Source organism: Neofelis nebulosa, chromosome Y (assembly GCF_028018385.1).
Source record: "Neofelis nebulosa isolate mNeoNeb1 chromosome Y, mNeoNeb1.pri, whole genome shotgun sequence".
Classification (NCBI taxonomy): domain Eukaryota; kingdom Metazoa; phylum Chordata; class Mammalia; order Carnivora; family Felidae; genus Neofelis; species Neofelis nebulosa.
Genome location: NC_080801.1, coordinates 116,718 through 138,289, shown reverse-complemented (window position 1 = coordinate 138,289; position 21,572 = coordinate 116,718). Strand labels below are relative to the sequence as shown.

Here is a 21,572-nt window from a genome sequence, read left to right as displayed (position 1 = left end):
CAAATCTTAATGATAATCACTCCAGGGAAAGTTTTCTTGGTCGTGGGATTATCCTTTCAGGCCTTTGAAGATATCATGTCACTCTATCCCAGCATGCCAACTTTCTGCTGAAATATCAGCTGACAGCTTTAGGTGTTTGTTTGTTGTGATTTGTTTTTCAAATCATAGGTAACTTTTGCTTCTCTCTTACAACTTTTGAAATTCTTTATTAATCTTTAAACTTTGACCTTTTAGTTCTGATGTGTCAAAATGTAGGGCTCCTTGGTTTCATCATGTTTGGAACTCGGTGCTTCTTGTCCTACATGTCTGTTTTCTTCTCTAGTTTTGGAACGTCTTCAGTTATCTTTTCTTCAAATAATTTTGGTACACTTTTCCTTCTTGTGTAATCCCTATTATGTGGATTTTTGCTCACTTGATATTTCCAAAGTATCCCTTAACCTATCCTCATTAAAAAAAAAATTCTGCTATTTGTTTTGGGTGCTTTCCCTTAATCTGCCTTCCATATCACTGATATGTCCTTCCACATGCCGTCTTCTGTTGATTCCCTCTAGTGTTTTTTTTTTCCAGCTATTATATTCTTGAACTCTGATTTTGTGTGTGTTTGCTATCTCTTAGTTAAGGGTCTCACTTAGTTCTTGCCTTTTCTATGCAGCCCAGCGAGCACCTTGACCATCATTAATTTATATTCTTTATTTAATTGAGGCACAATGCTTACCTGCGTTTCAGCTCTTTTCTGGGTTTTTTATTGTTCTTTCTTTTGGAGCATATTTCCCTCTCTCTCCTTTTGCTTACCTTTCTGCATTTGTCTCTATAGATGAGGCAGAGCAGCTACTTCTCCTACACTTGAAGGAATTGTCTTATCTATGATTGTCCCCCTGGATAGACTCTGTGTGCTAATTGGTGACATTTGCTGGCTGGCTGAAGCCGTGGCTTGCATGGACTGGGGATCCTGGGGCTTTCTACATAACAGGCGCCCTCTCAGGATACTTAGAGCTGAAGTAAAGGCAGACTGGGTTGTCCCAGGATTCTGTGTGTTGAGGGTACCCTGGCAGGAGAGCTGAAGCTGAAATGATTGCAAGTTGAGGCATGCTGGGGTGCTGTGTATAGGTGCCCTGTACAGGGTGGCTAGAACGTAAGCAGTCTGGGGGTCAGGTTGTCCTTGATCTCTCTATGCAGACGGTTCCTGGGCAAGATAGGTGAAGCTAAAGTGGGTACAAGCTGAAGGCACCGGGGGCTGTACATGCAGAGGATACCTTGCCAATATAGTTGAAGCTGAAGTGGATATAAACTAGGGTGTACCAGGACTTTCCACTGAGAGGGTGCCCTGAAGGGGCCGTGGGAGCTGAGGTGGGTTACAGTCCAGGAATGGCTCTTTTGATATGCTAGTTCCTCTTTAAAGTGCATTGTTTAAGGGGGGGGGAAGCATGTCATGGGTGTGTGTGTATCCAGTGCAATTGGGGCTGGTGTGTGTTGTGTGCCTGGAACATACTGAGGCAGCAGGCCAGTTACAGCAACTGGACCCTGCTCTGGTCTTTGCTTTTAAGGTGGATGGAGAATGTAGGGCAGCTGGGTGGCTCAGTGGATGGAGTATCTGACTTCAGCTCAGGTCATGATTTCACAGTTCATGAATTTGAGAACCGCATTGGGCTTGATGGTGTCAGTGTAGATCTTTCCCTGAATCTTCTTTCCCTCTCTTTCTGCCCCTGCTCTGCTTGTATTCTCTGCTTCTCAAAAAGAAGTAAACATTAAAAAATGTGGATGTAAAATGTAACCGTGCCATTCTCCCGTCTCTATGACCCAGAGAGAACTCCTGTGGCTCCTCTGTCGTTGACAGAGTTCTAATGCTCTCTTTTATATGACAGTTGCTCTTTTCAAACTGCAGTGTTGTGTTTTTCTTTTTCTTTCTTTTTTCTGCCCAAAGACAGAGGAGTCTGTTCCTGGTTCTTCCCCAACTGCCCTTGGCAACGTTAGGGATGGGTGTTTCCTTTGTTACTGTCTCTCTGTCTTGCTGTTGTCTTTCGATTTTCTATTTTTGGTTAGGCACAATCTGTGCAGTCAGTCCTCAGCTCCTCACGAGGAATTGTTATATCAATGGGTGCAATCCCCAGGGAGCTGGACAAATTGGAAGTACACCTTCTGGCTGGTCCACCAGAAACCTAGTCAGGGAGTTCAGGCACAAGAGCACCTAGCTCCAGGGGACCCAACAAAGGTGAGGTTTGGCTACCCATTACTGACAAGATCGCGATTCAAAGGAACTAGTGGAGGTGAAACAAATGGGAAATTTATTCAGAGGCCGACACCAGAAATGCAGCAGACTCACATCAAAGACTCTCTCTAAAGTGCTGAAAATACTTCCAGGTTTCTGAAAGGAAAATGTGGGACAAAAAGAGGTAGGCATACACAGGTGGTCACTAAGGTCAGGTTGGTCATTGTCTTGGGCTTGAGGGTGGAGTCTTATTGGCTCAGGCAGTCCTTATTGCTAGAGGAGTAGATTCGGTTCCCATCAGGTGATACTGTGCTTTCAGGATCCTGAATTAAGAGATAAGCTGAGGGTGGGGAGGGGGCGCCTGGGTGGCTCGGCTGATTAAGCATCCTACTTCAGTTCAGGTCATGATCTCATGGTTCATGGCTTCATGCCCCGCATTGGGCTCTGTGCTGACAGCTCAGAGCCTGGAGCCTATTTGTGATTCTATGTCCCCTGCTATCCCTGCCCGTCCCCCACTTGCGCTCTGTCTCCCTCTGTCTCAAAAGTAAATAACCATAAAGAAGGAGAGAAGCTGGAAAGAAAAAGTAAATCAATTGGAAAGTTTAAGGTCAATATGGAGGTAGTTGAAATCTTCTTTCACCTGGGAGGAGTTGAGTTCAAGGTCTTTCTACACAGCCATCTTGAACCGAAACTAGAATAGGGGCCCTCTGAATCCTATTTTGATTGGGGAAAGTTTGGGGAAATCCAAGGTAAGAGACAATAAAAGCAAAGAATCTGTCAGTTTTATGTACATATCGACATAAACACCAGTACCTCCCCTGATTACAAGCGTGGCATGTACAGAAAAAGGCATAGAAAAGGTCTTCAGATTGGAAAAAGTAAAAATAAAAACTATCTCGATTCTTTTCTTTATTTAGTTTTCAATTTGTATTTTGGAAAGAGAGAATGAGCAGAGACGGGGAGAGAAAGAGACAGAGAGAAAGACAGAAAGAGAAGCTTAAGCAGGCTCCATGCTTAGCACAGAGCCCCACACGGGGCTCAATCCCCTGACCACGGGACCATAACCTGAGCTGCTGAACCCAGCAGTCTGGTAGTCAACTGATGTAGCCATCAAGGTGCCCTGAAAACTGCCGCAACTCTTAAATCATGGGGTTATCAACATGAAACAAATTCTAAGGGGTATACATCAGTTTTCTAGAACTCAAACATAATTAAATAAGCCCCAGAATACACAGTCAATATATACAACTCAGTTTTATTTTTACACATAAGCAATGAACAATGAGAATATGAAATGCTTTTAACGAACCATGTAATATCACACCAAACATTGAAATACTTACATTTAAATCTAACTGCCATGCACAGGATCTGTATGCTAAAAGCCACAGAAGGCTGATTGGATCAATCAAGGAAGATATAAATAAATGGAGAGATATGCCATATCTACCCTTGGAAGCCTCGCTAGGAAGATGTCAATTATCAACTTGATGTAGAGATTCAACATAATCCCAGTCGAAATCCCAGGATTTTTTTGTGGATATCAGCAAGCTGATTCTAAAATGTGTGTGAAAAGACAAAGGAACTAGAACAGCCAAACAGCTCTGAAAAATAACCAAGTGGGAGAACTCATGCTGCACACTTTTAAGACTCAGTATAAACCTCCCGTAATCAAGGCAGTGTGATATTGAAGAAAGATGGAGACACAGGTCAAGAGATAGAACAGAGAATCCAGAAACTGTCCCCATACACAAGCATCTTCACCCAACTTCTGATAATGACATATAGCCAACCTAACAGAAAAAGGGATGTAGTCTTTCATCAAGTGTTACCGGAACAATTAAGTGTTCGTATGCAATAGTAATCAATGAACTAAGTAATTAATTGTTTAATTGATCGGTTCATTGATTAATTAAGAGAAGCCTTGACCTAAATTCATAACTTATAAAAAAATACACTCAAATGGATCAAAGATGTAAGTGTAAAGTACAAAATTATAAAACTTTCATGAGAAAGGAGTGCTGTTGGTTTTTTGAATCATTCAATCAATACTTTTGGAGCATTTAGAGTGAGACAACACAGTCTACACCCTGAGGATCCACTAGTGAACAAAGGGAGCAAGAATCACTGGGATCTTGGTGATTAATAGTCCAGTGGGGGAGACTGACAAAGATTATGGAAATAGAAACTATGGTAGAGAATAATGAATGGGGAAAAAAAGGAAATACATCTTGGAGAGGATACAAGAATTGGGGGAGGGGGTGTGAAATACTAGACAGGGTGAAATACTAGACACAGAGCGTCCTGCTAAAGAAGGTGTCAGTTGAATAAATACCTCAAGGAAAGGAGAGAACAACCTGCTGACAGGAAGGTGATCAAGGCAGAAGGACCCATGAATTCCCCAAGGCAGGAGTGTGAACGTGTGTACTGATGGGAAGCAAGGAGGCCAGTATAGACAGAGAAACGAGGATGAGAAGAAGGAGGAATAAAGAGGTGGAGGTTGTGGGTCAAGGAGGAGAAAAAGAGGATGAGGGAGAGAAGGATGTAAAGACTGCCAGCAATAGACAAGGTGAAGCCAAATCTGGTCATACCTCTTCCTCCGCCTCACATTACCCGCTGCAGTTCTTTTCATTTTTTAATTGACATTTACTAAACTGTGTCTAGACCATGAAAAGCTAATTCTACTTGTAGCAACTAATTGAAGCAAGAAAATGGAACATGCTAAATGATCAATAGCAGTGTTTAAATAGGTTATGGCGTGCCATGTGGCCTTTAAAATTCATAGCCCTGCAGAACATTTATGACTTAGCGAAATGCTCGTATCACTAGATGACCAGAAATGGGATTCACAGCTACATAGCTAATTTTGGTTAATGGATGTACATATACCTCTTCCCTGGCGATTATACCACAGTGTTAGAGGTGCTTACCTCCAGGGGCACCTGAATGGCTCAGTCGGTTAACCATCTGGCTCTAGATTCCAGCTCCGTTATGATTCCACAGTGTGTGGGACCAAGCTGCATATTAGACTCTGCACTGACAGCGTGGAGCCTGCTTATGATTCTATCTCTGTCTCTCCTCCCATCGCTCACTCTTGCTCATCTCTCTCTCATTCTCTCTCTCTGCCAAAAATACATAAACATAAAAAAAGGTGTTTAGATATGCTTCTCTCCAGGTGTTTGACTTATGACCATTTTTCTTTCTTTTTTCTTTTTAATTTTCTAACTTTTCTGCAATAAACTTTAAGACTACCATAATCATAAAATAACGTTTCAAATAAATGATTCAGTCTAGTATCATTTAAATAAATAAAGTGTTTCAATTCATAAATTTATTAGGTACATTCAACATATCAAGGATAGTTTCAAATAGTCCACTGTTAACGTTGCTAAGGTCTAGATTACAATGGGAGTCTAGGGATATTTGGGTAGCTGAGTCAGCTGAGTGTCCAACCTCTGCTCAGGTCATGATCTCACAATCTGTGAATACAAGCACCACACCAGACTCAGTGCTATCAGCATAAAACTCACTTTGGATCATCTGTCCCCTCTGTTTGCCCGTTCTCTCTTTGTGCTCTCTCTGTCTCAAAATCAACTTTCGTTTTTTAAATTTTTATTGTTTTAATTTTTTTAATGTTGATCTATATTTAAGAGAGAGAGAAAGTGTAAAAGCTGGACCAGAGAGAGAGAGAGAGAGAGAGAGAGAGAGAGAGAGAGAGAGAGAGAGAGAGAGAGAATCCAAATCCGATTCCGGGCTCAAACTGACAGACTGTGAGATCATGACCTGACCTGAATCAGATGCTTGACCAATTGAGCCACAAAGGAGTCCATAAAAACTGTGAGTTTATAAGATACTACATTCGTTTGAAAATCATAGGGGCACCTGGGTGGCGCAGTCGGTTAAGCGTCCGACTTCAGCCAGGTCACGATCTCGCGGTCCGTGAGTTCGAGCCCCGTGTCAGGCTCTGGGCTGATGGCTCAGAGCCTGGAGCCTGTTTCCGATTCTGTGTCTCCCTCTCTCTCTGCCCCTTCCCCCATTCATGCTCTGTCTCTCTCTGTCCCCAAAACAAATAAATGTTGAAAAAAAATCATATAATTGGCTTTACGCAATATGCTATTGGCTTTAAGAAAGACTTTAGTGAACAGAATCATCAACCCACTTACTCTAATAAATATATTAACTTCCAAAATATCATCTTCAGTGGCTCTGCTCCAGGACCACATCATATTAAACACGAACAAACAAGCAAGCAAGCAAACAAACAGACAGACAAAGAAACAAATAAAACAAGAACTAGTAGCAAATCATGACGCAAAATGATCCATCCCACTGTCAAATTCTGTTACTATTTTTTTGGCCAAAGAGCTTATTTCAAAGGATTCTATTGTTTTTAATACAGATGAACTTCTGCAATTAGTTCAGCATATAGGTTTGAGGACATACTGAAAATGTAAAGGAAATACAGAATTTTATATTGTATAACCTTAGGCCTCTAACTTCCATGAAACCCCAAAAGGAGGACATTACCAGCACCATGAATTCTCTCCCTGTGATCATTCCCCATTCCTGCTCCATCTCCCTTTCCCAACGTAATCAATATCCTGACTTTGAGCAAAAGAGATTAAATTAGTCCATGTTTGAATTTTATAAAAATATAATGGAATAATATGCATTTCTTTAGATCTGGCTTCTTCCGTTCAACTTTATAAGGCTCATCGATGTTGTTTTGCATAGGTGTAACTCAGGGTTGGTACTTCAACATTGTATTCCCTTACATGATTATTTAACAATTGCTTATCCATTCTACTGTTGATTCACATTTGGAATGTATGTTTCCATAGTGTACTTATTATACGGAAGGCTGCTATGAACATTTCCCTTTTACTGTGCTCAGCACAAAGCGTATCTACTACAGCGTGTTAATGTTTAGTTAGCTGCCTTAGCCTTAAACCCTGGCTGTACATCAGAATCACCCTGATGTCTGGATTGCAGTTCCACAGATCATGCTAATTTGAGCTTGTTTTAAGAACCACTAGGGTAGTTGTTGAAATCCCCAGACAAAAGGAGGAGATGAATCCAGTTTAAGGGATTCTCAATGGGTTCCTCTTTCAGGACACTAAAATGTAATGTAAAAATTATTTTGTGGCCATATTGACATCACCTTTCTCCTCCTCCCCCTTCTTCTTCTCCTTTTTTCTTCTTCTTCTTCTTCTTCTTCTTCTTCTTCTTCTTCTTCTTCTTCTTCTTCTTCTCCTCTTCCTCCTCCTCCTCCTCCTCCTCCTCCTCCTCCTCCTCCTCCTCCTCCTCCTCCTCCTCCTCCTCCTCTCCTCCTCCTCCTCCTCCTCCTCCTTCTCCTTCTTCTTCTTCTTCTTCTTCTTCTTCTTCTTCTTCTTCTTCTTCTTCTTCTTCTTCTTCTTCTTCTTCTTCTTCTTCTTCCTCTTTTTTCATAAAGTTCCTACACAAAAAGACTACCTATAGGCTTTAAGATGCTCTGCATGGCTTCCATAACATCTTGAAAATTCCCCAAATTCTCAAAGGAAACGTCTTTAGACATTTTTTAAAAATATGTGTTCCATGATACGGCACACTTGAGTGGGAGATTAGGGTATCAAATATCTAGACATACCCTAGTTTGGTATCCCAGCTCCATAAATACTGAGACTGGAAAAGGCAAGAGTTAATTTTCCATGGTCCAAATAAAGACAGAATTAAATGAGATCTCCTTAGTAGTACCTGTTACAATAGAAAATTTAGTTGGTGGTCTTTAATTTTCTAGTTTCCTGAAAGTGCTTTTTGGATTCATGCCCAGAATCTGTCTTGATGAATATATGTCAGAGAATGAAAGCCAAAAACGAACAATGTGACCCTAGAAAGTACTGCAACAGTTAACATTGAGGTATCACAAAACTCTGAAAACACGTTCTTCAAGTTCAGTCTCCAATATGCACTGAGAGGTAGGAGAAAACGGAGGTCATAATATAACTCTTTTGTGAAACGTGAAGATATGTGCAGTAACTTATTATTTTTGTGAAGTTAGGTAATTGCCTCTGGTTTGTGATGTAATGTTGTTTCAAGGTTGCACTTGAATCCGAAAATTCCTTCAGCAGACTCCCCTCCCACCTGATTTGACGTTGACTCAACCACTTCACCAAGAAAGATTTCTAAACTTTGACCATGTTTGACTGTTTATAAAAGTTTGTGGAAGCATTGAAGACCTCATCTTTGCCTTCAAGAAACTTACAATATTTGAGGGTAGAAAAAACCCAAACACCATACAAACACAGTAAGACTTCAAGGTCACGTTTCATGTATCAGGAGAAGTCCACTGAGCTGAGTTGATCAGTAAAGGCATCCTAGAGGCATAGCACAAAGAATCTTAAAGGATGACCAAAGTTCTAGCTGGCAGGCAGAAAGGAGAAGGACAAAAGAGACAAAAGTAAATATGTGTGAAAAAAGGAGGGGCAGGCATTCCAAGAACAGTGAGAACAACCCTGTTGGAGTTTGAGGTTCTTCTACAACAGTGGCCATTAAGTATTTGTGATGATGACAAAGACTGGGTAGAAGATGAGGTACCTATGTAACCCATCAACTCCATAATCTTATGTCAGGAGGTCTTGTTGACAGCAAAGAATTGGAGACCCTCAGTTAAAACCTCAAGATGGTAATAACGAAGCAATTTGGTAGAAACAAAACAACAAAAAGTTAAAATTCTAAGCAAAATTCTATAAGTATGTGAATTAATACCCAAACAATAAGCAATTGAAATCCATGACCAACTTAAGACCCCTCTTGTGTTCCTCTGTTAATGGGGCATGGTCTTCAGTTGCTCAAGAGGGAAAGAGACTCCTTGTCAGTCGTCCCCTCCTCAACGTCTTTCCTGTGATCCATTCAGCAGCAGGGGTTCTCAACTCCACCTCCAACGTATGCCAAGCCAGCTAGTTTCTCACCACCTTCTGCCTACTCTCCGTTTTCGTTCTTAGCCTCATGCTGCCTTTCCCTTCCCACCAAAATCCCAGTTCATTCTTTTCACTGCATCAGGAATGCAATCCAAAAATCCTGAATCTGAGCAGTTCATTCCTCTGCTTAAAACAACCCTCTAATCTCCACTGTACTCAAAATGACACATAGAATCTGTAACGTGACCACCAGACGTTGGCAGTCCTGCCTCGTCACCCCTCTAATGCCATCTTTCCTCATTCTCCTTTCATTAGGTGATTGGGACCGTCTCTTCTCCTGGTTTCTCAAATTAGACCCACGTAGGTTCCGCTCAGGATGCATTTTGTGTTCACTAGTTTCCTTACTGTTGTTGCTACGGGTCCAAGTTTGAATAAAATACTTTTCTCCCCAAGAAACCTTTGTTGGCCTATCCTCTAATCGAGATTTTGTCCGCCCTGTCATTCCTTCTCATAACATTTAGACTTTTATTTAACAGCATTTGCCACAAGTTGTAATTACACATGTACCTTTTGTAGCTAAGGTTTGAAACATCCTGAATATATGGAGCGTGCATGTTTGATTATCACTGTGTACTTGAACCTAATAGCACCTGACACCTAAGGTGCTCAACATGTATATCCACAGTGCCTGAAATAGGGGACTTTTAAGTATCTCCCGGTGTGGTGGACTGCAATATACATTCAAGTCTTCAATAATCTCTACCACCAAATTTAGTATTCATATACAAAAAAGGGAAGGGTCACCTCCTCAAGAATAGGAAAAACAGTTTGCCTTGTTGATAGCTTCTATGGTGTAGCTTACATTTTGACCTACGAAAGACCCCACCCTGGAGATACAGTTTGCATGGATGTAGTGACAACTATGTGGAAATCAAAACAAAATAGAGTGTTTATTGAGTGTAATGTTCCAGATTTTTTCCACACAATTTACAGCATTACCAATAATCTCACAACTATACTGGACATAGGCGGTATACTTCCCCTTTACAAATTGGAAAAGCAAACTCTGAGGTGTCATTTGCCTACAATCTAAGATCTGGCTGGTCGAAGAAATTGATGGGGCCAGGTAATTTAAAAAATCCACAATTTTGTCCAAGGTAACCTCTGGGAAATCAGAAAATGATCGGCTTTCATAAGCGCAGCTGCCCAGAGCCTCTTGGTGGAGCCGTTTGTGTGGAGCCTGGGGTTTGGCGCCATCACATCTCCAGGATGTGATCTCCAGGTTACCAGGAGAAACCCCCATTGTTGGGAAGGGCAAGAACATCCATCCATGGCAACTTAAGGTGTTTTAACCCCTGTCAAGATAGTGCAAACCTCCACTTTGGCTTTCAAAGATGACATGAGACTGAACGCGGAAAACCCAAAAGACTCCATGAAAACGCTGGCAGATCGGATACATGAATTGACCAAACTCACAGGATACAAAATCAGTGTAAAGAAACTGGTTGCATTTCTATACACCAATAAGGAAGCAACAGAAAGAGAAGTCAAGTTATCAATGCCAATTACAATTTCACCAAGAACCATAAAATACCTAGCAAGAAACCTAACCAAAGATGGAAAAGATCTGTACGGTGAAAAGTATAGAAAATGTATGAAGCGAAATGATGAAGACACAACAAAATCAGAAAAAACAAACAAACAAACACACACAGACACACAAACAAACAATCCATGCCTATAGAGTGGAAGAATGAATAGTGTTAAAATGTCAATACTACCCAAAGCAATCTACACATTTAATGCAATACCAATCAAAATTGTACCAACATTCTTCTCCAGACTAGAGCAAGCAATCTGAAAAGTGGCACGGAACAACCAAAGACCTTGAGTACTCAAACTTATGTTGAAAAAAGAAAGCCAAAGTGGGAGGCAGCCCAGACTTCCCCTTTTCTATGAAGCTGTAATCATCAAGATAGTATGACATTGGCACAGAAACAGGCACATTAAACAATGAAACAGAGTAGAGAACCCAGAAGGGGCCCCACAAATGTATGGTGAACTAATCTTTGACAAAGATGGAAAGAGTATCCAATGGATAGAAGACAGTCTCTTGACAAGTGGTGCTGGGAGAACGGAACAGCAACATGATGAAGAATCATCTAGATGACTCTCTTACAACGTGCACAAAAATAAATGCAAAATGGATGAAAGACTTAAATGTAGACAGGAAACCATCAAAACACTAGAGGAGAAAAGAGGGAAAAAAAACCATTTCTTCCTTGAATGTCTCAAAAGACAAGGGAATGAGAAGCTAAAATGAATTATCAGGACCTGGTCAAGATAAAAATCTTCTGCACTGCAAAGGAAACAATCAGCCAAATTAAAAGGCAACGGATGGAAGGAGTGAAGATATTTGCGAATGCCATATTGGAAAAGGGTTAGTATACAAAATGTATCAAGAACTTACCCAAGTCACACCTGGAAAATGCAATACAGTGAAAAAATGGGCAGAAGACATGAATAGACACTTTTCCAAAGGAGACATCCAGATGGCCCACAGACACATGAAAAGATGCTCAATATCACTCTTCATCAGGAAAATACAAATCAAAGCCACACTGAGATACCACCTCACACTAGTCAGTGTGGCTAAAATGAGCAACTCAGGACACCACAGATGCTGGCAAATATATGAAGAAAGAGTAACTCTCTCTCACTGTTGGTGGGAAAGGAAACTGGTGCACCACTGTAAGCATGAAACATACGGACATCACAATGACTCTGAACGCATATCTTTCCCTAATAACACTGAATTTCAAAGGAAAAATGCTCCAACCAAACAACATAGCGTATCAGAATGGATGGAAAAAACAAAAACAAAAAACAAAACAAGACCCATCTCTTTGCTGTCTACCAGAGACTGATTTTAGACATGAGGACACCTTCAGATTGAAAGGGAGGGGATGGAGAACTATCTATCATGCTACTGGAGGTCAAATGAAACCTGGAGTAGCCAACTTATATCATACAAAGTAGAGTTGAAATTAAAGGCTGTACCAAGAGATGACGAAGAGCTTTCTATATTAATTTCAGGGTCTCTCCATCAGGAAGAGCTAAACATTTTAAATGTCTACACACCAAATTTGGAGACACACAAATATAAAAAACAATTAATTATAAACATACAGAACCTTGTTGAAAAGAATGTGGTAATTGCAGAGACATTAAATTAACCATAGAAAAAAGGATGCAAAATCTCCAAAAGCATGGAGGTTAAGAAACATCCCACTAACGAATAAATGGGTCAACCAGGCAATTTGAGAAGAAATTAAAAGATATAAGGAAACAAATGAAAATGAAATACAACAATGCAAACCCTACGGGATGCAGCAAGGGCTGTCCTGACAGGGAACAACAAAACAAAACAAAACAAAACAAAACAAAACAAAACAAAACAAAACAAAACAACAACGTCAGCGACAACAACAAACACTGCTATCCAGGCCTATCTCAAGAAACAAGAAAAATTCCCAATACAAAATCTAGCAGAACACCTAAAGGAACTAGAAGCAGAACAGCAAGGCACCCCAAACCGAGAAGAAGGAGAGAAATACTAAAGATCAGAGCAGAAATAAACAATATGGAGTCTAAAGGAAAACAGTAGAACACATCAATGAAACCAAGAGTTGTGTTTTTGAGAAAATACACAAAAGTGATAAACGTCTACCCTGGCTTCTCAAAAAGAAAAGATAGGGGACCCAAATAGGTAAAATCACGAATAAAAATGGAATTATTACAACGAATCCCTCACAAATTCAAGCAATCATCAGGAAACACTGTAAAATCTTCTACGCCAACAAACCTGACAACCTGGAAGAAATGGACAAATGCCTCCACACCCACACACTTCCAAAACTCAAACGGGAAGAAGTAGAAAATGTGAACGCACCCATACCTAGTGAGGAAATTGAATCAGTTATCAAAAATCTCCCAATATATAAGAGTCCTGGACCAGGTGGCTTCCCTGGCGAATTCTAGCAGACATTTAAAGCAGAGATAATAGCTATCTTTCCCAAGATGTTCCAAAAAATGGAAATGGAAGGAAAACTTCCAGACTCATTTTATGAAGCCAGCATTACTTTGATTCCCAAGCCAGACAGAGACACAGAGAAAAAGGAGAATTACAGGCCAATATCCCTGATGAATAGGGGTGCAAAAATTCTCAACAAGATACTAGCAAATCACATTCAATAGCATATAGAAAGTATTCAACACGACCAAGCGGGATTCATTCCTGGCCTGCAGGGCTAGTGCAATATTCACAAATCAATCAATGTGCTACATCACATTAATAGAAGAAAAGATAAGAACCATAGTACACTGTCAATAGCTGCAGAAAAAGTATTTGAGAAAATACAGCGTCCTTACTTAATACGAACCCTCAAGAAAGTTGGGATAGAAGGAACATACTTTAAACATCATAAAAGCCATTTATGAGAAGCCCACAGTAAATATCGTCCTCAATAGGGAAAAACGGAGACCATTCCCCCTGAGATCAGGAACAAGACAGAGATGTCCAATATCACCCCCGTTGTTGAACATAGTGTTGGAAGTCTTAGCATCAGTAATCAGACAGTAAATGGAATTAAAGGTGCCATCATTTGCAACGATGAATTCAAACTTCCACATTTTGCAGATGACATGACACTATACGTGGAAAATCCGACAGACTCCACCAAAAGTCCTCTAGCACTGATACATGAATTTAGCAATGTTGCAGGGTACAAAATCAATGTACAGAAATTGGTTGCGTTTTATACATCAATAATGAAGCAACAGAAAGAGAAATAAAGAGGGGCGCCTGGGTGGCGCAGTCGGTTAGGCGTCCGACTTCGGCCAGGTCACGATCTCGCGGTCCGTGAGTTCGAGCCCCGCGTCGGGCTCTGGGCTGATGGCTCGGAGCCTGGAGCCTGTTTCTGATTCTGTGTCTCCCTCTCTCTCTGCCCCTCCCCCGTTCATGCTCTGTCTCTCTCTGTCCCAAAAAAAAAAAAAATGTTGAAAAAGAAAAAAAAAAAAAAAAAAGGAAAGAGAAATAAAGAAACGGATCCAATTTACAATGCAACAAAGTCAAAAAATACTTCGGAATAAACCTAACCAAAGATGTAAAAGATCTGTATGCTGAAAACTATAGAAAGCTTGTGAAGGACATTGAAGAAGATACAGAGAAAGCGAAACACATCCCACGCTCGTGGATTGGAAGAACAAATATTGACGACACGTCAATACGACCCAACGCAGTCCTCATATTATATGCAGCCCCAATCACATTGCACCAGCATTCTTCTCCACGCTGGAACAAGCAATCATAAAATGTGTATGGAAACACAAAAGACCCTGAATAGCTAAAGTAATACTGAAGAAGAAAACCAAAGTGAGAGGCACCACAATGCCAGACTTTAGCCACTACCGCAAAGCTATAACCATCAAGACAGCATGGTATTGGCACAGAAACAAATACATAGACTTAATGGCATAGAATAGAGACCCCAGAACTGGACCCATATACGTATGGCCAACTAATCTTTGACAGAGCAGGAAAGAATATCCAATGGAAAAAAAGACAGTCGCTTTAACAAATGGTACTGAGAGAAGTGGACAGCAACATGGAGAAGAATGAAATTAGACCACTTTCTTACACCACTCACAAAAATAAACTCACAATGGATGAAGGACGTGAATGTGAGACAGGAAACCATCAAACCCTTGAGGAGAAAGCAGGAAAAATCGTCTCTGACCTCAGCATCAGCAAGTTCTTAGTTGACACATCTCCAAAGGCAAGGGAACTAAAAGCAAAATTAAATCATCAGGACCTCATTGAAACAAAAATCTTCTCCACAGTGAAGGAAACAATCAACAAAACTAAAAGGCAACTGACCGAATGGGAAAAGATGTGTGCAAAAGTCATACTGAATAATTGGCTACTATCCAAAACCTATAAAAAGAACTCACCAACTCCATACCCGGGAAACAAAGAATCCAGGGAAGAAACGGGCAGAAGACTTGAACAGACACTGTTCTAAAAAAGACATCCAGATTGTCAAGAGACACATGAAAAGATGCTCACCAGCACTCCTCGTCAGGGAAATCCAAATAAAAACCGCACTGAGATACCACCTCATGCCAGTCAGAGTGGCTACAATGAGCAAATTAGAAGACTATAGATGCTGGTTGGGATGTGGAGAAACAGGAACCCTCTTGCACTGTTGGTGGGAATGCAACCTGGTGCAGCCGCTCTGGAAAACAGTGTGGAGGTTGCTGAAATCATTAAAAATAGATCTACCCGAACACCCAGCAATAGCACTGCTAGGAATTTACCCAAGGAGTACAGGAGTGCTGAGACATAGGGGCACATGTACCCCAATGTTTATAGCACTACTTTCAACAACAGCCAAACTATGGAAAGAGCCTAGCTGTCCAGCAACTGACAAGCGGATAAAGAAGTTGTGGTTTATGTATATACAATGGAATACTACTTGGCCATGAGAAAGAATGAAACCTGGCCATTTGTGGCAACGTGGATGGAACTGGGGGGTATGATGCTACGTGAAATAAGTCAGGCAGAGAAAGACAGATACCATATGTTTTCATCCATGTGTGGATCCTGAGAAACTTAGCAGAAGACCATGGGCGAGGTGATGGGGGGAAACAGTTATAGAGAGGGAGGGAGGCAAACCATAAGAGACTCTTCAATACTGAAAACAGACTGAGGGTTGACATGGGTTTGGGGAGAGGGGAAAGTGGGTGACGGGCATTGAGGAGGGTCCCTGTTGGGATGAACACTGGGTGTTGCGTGGAAACCAATTTGAAAATAAATTACATTTAATGAAAAAGGAAATCCAGGGGTTGCTCTTACTGAATATGAGGATAGCTTTCCATTTTCAGCACTTTATGAGCATGAGGTAGTAGTAGCTTAAGCTGCGTAGATAAAAGTTTTGTTTGTGTGTTTAAGAAAAGGAGTTAAATAAAGACAGAGGCCTGTCACATGTATCACGTTAACCTTGGCAAGTTTCTCTTCTGCTTGTTACCATGACTTACCACTTTTAGTGATTCACATAGTTTGGAGTCATCCTTTCATGCGGAAGTGGATTTCAATTGATCGTGGTAGGTGGTCATTGTAGTATTTTGTGAATGAATTGTGTATGTGGTGATGATGGATGGACTATGCTGGTTGCTTTCAAAAGCACTTACACGGACGGTGTAACACGTTTTCTACCCTTGGAATCCCATACGGTCTCTTACTACCTTGTGAATGACTTACCTGAAATACCATGAATTGGTAGGTAGTGAATAGGTTTTAGTGGCACTGAATGCCCTACTGGCCACTCACACAGAATTCGTTGACGCTTTGCTCTTAAGCACACAATGACTCAGTCTTCCCTAAGCTGCATGAAAGTGCGCATGGATACTAACTAGGCCAACTGTTTGCTGCTGCTGTGAAGAACAGCTTCGTGAACTGTGAGCTGTAGCAACACACGTATAGAACCCTAAGCAAGGCACAATATATCGGTGTTCTTTGAAAGGGTAGAGTAGTTATTTCAATTTGGCTTTCAGTGTGTTGCATGACAAGGCACTTAATTAGCTAAAACCCTCTTAGAGTCATGTTTGATTGCAAGTTGTGTGTACTCTCCACCGCTAAGTGTCATTTCATGTTAGATGGAATGAATGGAGGCTGAAGCACCCGTGCATTCACCTCTAGGACAACCCTCTTGAACTCGTGAAGAATTATGGGCCTTCTCAGGTAAGATTGCGTGCAGGTCTTTCTCAAGGGCATAATCTTAAACACAGCCAAACCTAAGGCAGCTTTGGGCAGCCCACCGTGATAAGATATGCAGACATTGTGACCTCACAAAGCGCCTGGTCTCCTAGCAACTGCGGTGTAACTCTCACAGCCTGCCTCCTGATTTGGCTTCATGGTAGGAAATTCATTAGGGTCCTGAGGCGGCCGCGAGACCCGGCAAGCGCAGCGGCCCCTAGCGGCCTCACATCCTGAGCAGCATGAAGAGGCGGAGGCGCTGGCCCAGGGCGGCCTTGGCCCCAGCAGCCATAGGAGGAGCCTCTAGCGCTGCAGGAGGGGCCATGCGGAGGCAGCAGCCCCCGAGGCCCGCCTCCAGACGCGCCCGCCAGCTGCCAGGCGGAGGCGCCACGGAGCCCGGACGGTGGCGGTAGGCCAGAGGAAGGTGCCGCCCCCGCCGCTACCGTCCGGGGAGGATAGCAGCCCCCATAAGCACGCGGCACCCGGGCCGTGCTCCAGGGGCCGCACCCTGGAGGAGAGTGGAAGGGCGGCCACCCCGACGTTGAACACCTTCCCCACCATCCGCGTAGTAGGCGCCGTGTGGGTCGAGAGCAGCCTGCCAGAAGCGCTACGCCAGGCGCGCCAAGTCCTGGGAGTGAACCTGGAACCCGTGGTGAGACTCCGCCTCTTCCCAGTGCCTGGGCGGGAGATGCGGGCCACCGCCGCGCGACTTCTCAGCCCCGGGACGGGTTGTGCCTGGAGGGATGAACTAGGGACAGCCGGGACCGCGTCCCCTAGTGCACTTTACAGGAGAAGAAGCACCAGACGGTCCCGGCCCGCGCCCCCGGGATGCGGCGCCGCCTTCTGGGACTCCGGGGCAGCTGTGCCCTCTGCTGCCTCCCAGCACCAGGTCTGCGGAGGGAGGAGACCCCTGGACCGCAAGGGAGGTCCCCTTTCTTCCTAACCCCAGATTGAGATGTCTCCAGGAGGGTAGGGGCAGATCCATGTTCTCTCTTGTTCCCTCATTGGTCTGAAGTCTTCAGAAGAAGCTATTCCACCCCACACCCACTCCAAAGGAAGTTGGTTCCATGCTTGTGTAATAAAGCTAGAATTCCCTTGCTGTTCACCCACCTCTGGCTCCTCCCGCCTCATTTTCTTTCTTTGTCTCCTTTTTTGACTGCCACTCTTTCTGGACGAAAGATCGAATATGGGTGGAAAGTTGTTGCAATAGTTGGTATTCTCAATACAAATGGCAATAGTGGGTATTCTGAGTCCCACACCTTTCCGAGTTAACTGGATTCCAACGCTTTGACCAAGGATATTTTCGAAGAATTTCTAAGAAATTCAAGCGTATCACTGTTAATAATGTAAGGATTTGTATGGCTTTGAATGTCATGGACTCGGTGATTACAAACCAAAAGATTCAAAGTTCAACTGTGTACACATTCTTAAGACGTTTCTAAAGATTTTATATTGAAATGTAATGTTTATGTTTACTGAGCTCCTAAAGGAAATGGTAGACACTCGCGAAGTTTTGTTGAGTAAAATTAACTTGGGAAATTCTTTATAAGTGGGTAAAATTGAAAGTGCATTGAGAAACCACATGGTTTCTATTAAAAACCAATGAGTGAATTTCAATAAATATATAACTAAATGAATGAATGAATGAATAAATTAAATAAATAAATAAATAAATAAATAAATAAATAAATAAATAAATAAATAACTGGTGCTGGTTATGGACATGGATGGAATCCACTCGGAAATGACTTGGCTTTGTACCAATCTCACATACTGATCTGGGAATCTTTCCAGGATAATTTATTTTAAAATGGAAATCACATAGAATAAATGAGTAGGGGTAAGTGTGGTGACTAAAGCTGCATAGATAATAGCCGTTGGAATTCTCTGAAGTATTACTGATCTAGAGCGGTGGTACATTTTTTTTGGCACCAAATAACTGGTTGAGGGTATCTTTGGGCAAAATAGATTTTCCTCACTTGTTTTTGTCGTTGTTGTTGGATAACAGGAAATATCCACATTACCAAGCATCACTCTTATAAATATCATGGCAGTTGGTTAACAGTTTTGCTCCAGGACTTTCCTTTATTATCTTATGTCCATGCACAGTTAGGTTGGCACGTATTGGTCTTTTGCTTGACAATCAAAGACCAGAGGGATCAAACAGGAGAGCCACACAGAGTACTTTTCACTTTCATGATCGTGTTTATATCCTGTTGCCCAGCATGGAATTCTGGATTATCCAAGTGACCTCAGTTATTGGTGGCAGCGAGACTTAATGGTTTTTAGTCAGTGGTGCCGCAGCCAGATTTTACTGCGATAAAATTGGAAGGGCCAAGGAGTGAGTTTGTACCACTATTCTTTCAAGTTTAAGTGTTCTGCAATAGAACCATCCATCCCAGGCTGAAACATGACCTATTAAATCTTCAAGATTACGGTTTCTCTCTGCTTGGCAGCTTTTTAGGGCAATAATGAGAGTTGTGATTTTTTTTTAATTTTCCTTTAATGTTTATTTATTTTTGAGACAGAGACAGACAGAGCATGAATGGGGGAGGGTCAGAGAGAGAGGGAGACACAGAATCTGAAGCAGGCTCCAGGCTCCGAACTGTCAGCACAGAGCCCGACGTGGGGCTGGAACCCACGGACCGTGAGATCATGACCTGAGCCAAAGTCGGACGATTAACCGACTGAGCCACCCAGGCACCCCGATAGTTGTGATTTTGACTCTTGGGCTTGTAGAGTTCAATGGCATAGCTTCCTAATATACAGTTTCCAGTAAGCCTCATATTCTTTTTTTCACTACTCAGTGATAATGTGTTGTTACAAATACTGCCACATGAGTAAATAAAAGTGAATAATTATTTAAAAGATGCAGAGGGTTAAATTATACTCGTGTCATAGGAAGCTTATATAAATTTTCGTTACTAGCTTCCATTGCCAATGGTATTTGAAATACAGAGGTTTTTCTCCCCCACCCTTCCCAAATTAACTGTTTTAGCTAATTAGCCCCTGAGGAAAAGATACATATTTGTACAACTTCCCTATTGTATGTAATTGTATAATAATTAAAAATGAATCCAATGACCATATTAGAATGTAATTTCAACATATAGCTTATCGAGGTAGCTTCCCAGAGGGTTTTGAAATTAGATGTAGCTGGGAGGATAACTTAGCTCAGCACAACTTTGAAACACAAACATTGACACCATGCAGTTATTTGTACTTAACTGAGAATCTTAGTTTTTCCCTGCTATACCTTCTTATTTTATTGCACTTGAACTTGCATTCATGCTTTGGGTTATCTGGGCTATCTGATTTCGGTTTGGATCTGAATGTCCATCCTAAATTCAATATGTTGTTTAGCTGGTCCCTTAAAAAAGATTGCCATTTCTAGTTTAAAAAATAGGATGTAAAAAAACAAAAGTCTTTGTTTTTGCCAAGTGTTCTTTAGCAAAACCTTGCTGAAGGTTTGTTTTACAACTTATATAATGTGACGAAATAACTAATAGAGTTGATTCATATATTAATAGGAAAATGAAAGTATTTTATATATCCTTTTGGGCAGACCGTGAAAAGGAACTTGACATGGTGGGCTTTCTGGTGAGGCATTCATTTACTGTCTTCTAAAATGAGTCTGTGGTTAGGTTGTACAGATTTTTGAAATAAATCCCATAGTCTTGATTCATTCTCATACCTTTATATCTCATATGGCACAAGGAGGAGGGAGTTTATGACCTTGCTATGCTTTAGTGCCTATATGTGGTGACTGGCACCTCACATAAGCTTTTGAATTCCTGATGTCATTTTTATCCCCCTTCTACTTGTCACCCAGAAACTTAATTTTCCTTACAGAACCAGTAATGTTATAAATGTGGAGAGCAAGCTTCATTGTTGTTTACTGTCACTGTTGTGCTGTGTGTTTTGTCCAAGTTTGAGGACACAATTGTTCCAGTATAATTTAAACCAGTGGCTGACACATAATGATTTGCTGTGTGGAAGCAATATTACTATTGTTCTGAACACTGTTGAATAAAAATGCATGAAACATATTTGGATACAAAGAAATCTGAGCAATTTTGAACTCATATTTTTTTGGTGTTCCAAGGATTGCCACGGAGCTCTTAAAATGAGTGTTTTTAGTGCATATATAATTTATATATATATAATTTATATTATTTAGTGGGTATAATATTATATAGTGGAGATATATATATATATATATAGATATAGATATAGATATAGATATAGATATAGATATAGATATAGATATAGATATAGATATAGATATAGATATAGATATAGATATAGATAGATAGATAGATATAGATAGATATAGATATAGATATAGATATAGATATAGATATAGATATAGATATAGATATAGATATAGATATAGATATAGATATAGATATAGATATAGATATAGATATAGATATAGATATAGATATAGATATAGATATATAGATATAGATATAGATATAGATATAGATATATAGATATATATAGATATATATATCTATATATATAATATTTGCTTTCTTGGTGTGCTTAAAATATTTTTGGTAGATTGTCATGGCCTACGGGAATTAGAACTCAGTTGTTTGTCATGGAACTGAATTGTGTTCTTGGACAGTTTAATGTGCACTTATGATTA

The 21,572-nt window shown here is 41.1% G+C and overlaps 1 pseudogene; it reads left to right on the top strand.

Annotated features, from left to right (window-relative positions):
- The first annotated feature begins 17,160 nt into the window (after positions 1-17,160).
- On the top strand, positions 17,161-17,879 carry LOC131503517 (uncharacterized; annotated as a pseudogene).
- Positions 17,880-21,572: the final 3,693 nt, after the last annotated feature.